Here is a 675-nt window from a genome sequence, read left to right on the forward strand (position 1 = left end):
GAGTCTGACAGACAACTTGTCCCCCATGATTTATATGCTATGACAGAGACAGTCAGGAACCTGGTTATCTGGAGGATATGACCCCAAAACTCCCTCCTCCCGATGCTTCATTTAGATGATGGAGCGCAGGGATGCGGAGACGCCAGACGCCAGCGGCTCCAGCCCACTGTTACATTTGCAAAACATCAATTTTAAATTAACCAAGATATGTATATTCCAGTGCAGAAACCCTACAAGAGTCCCTTCCAAGTGAAGAACAAGCTATGCTTAGCAGCAGTGAGGCATGTCTCAAATATAAACACACGCATATCTGAGTGTGTGTATATATATATATATATAATACATTTATAAGAAATATTAAAGTCACATTTTCCTTTAATATTGTCACGGTTGGTAGATCCGCTGTCTCATTCTGGTCTTGTGTGTTTGTGTTTAGGGTAGAGTGGGGGAAAACGCCCCCCTGGGGTAAAACGCCCCCCACCTGTTTTTCCCAAAATAACCACTAAAAGTAGTCAAGATACATTTTTACTGTTGCTATGCACTACGTTGATAACGGGGATATACAAATCTCTACGGAGAAGCTGACACCAGCGACACATTTGAAGATAAGAGGATTACATGGTAAATGCTATAATTTTCAGATATTAGTAAATAAGTGTTTAAGAGAATATTGTT

Source organism: Rutilus rutilus (assembly GCF_951802725.1).
Source record: "Rutilus rutilus genome assembly, chromosome: 17".
Lineage (NCBI taxonomy): Eukaryota > Metazoa > Chordata > Actinopteri > Cypriniformes > Leuciscidae > Rutilus > Rutilus rutilus.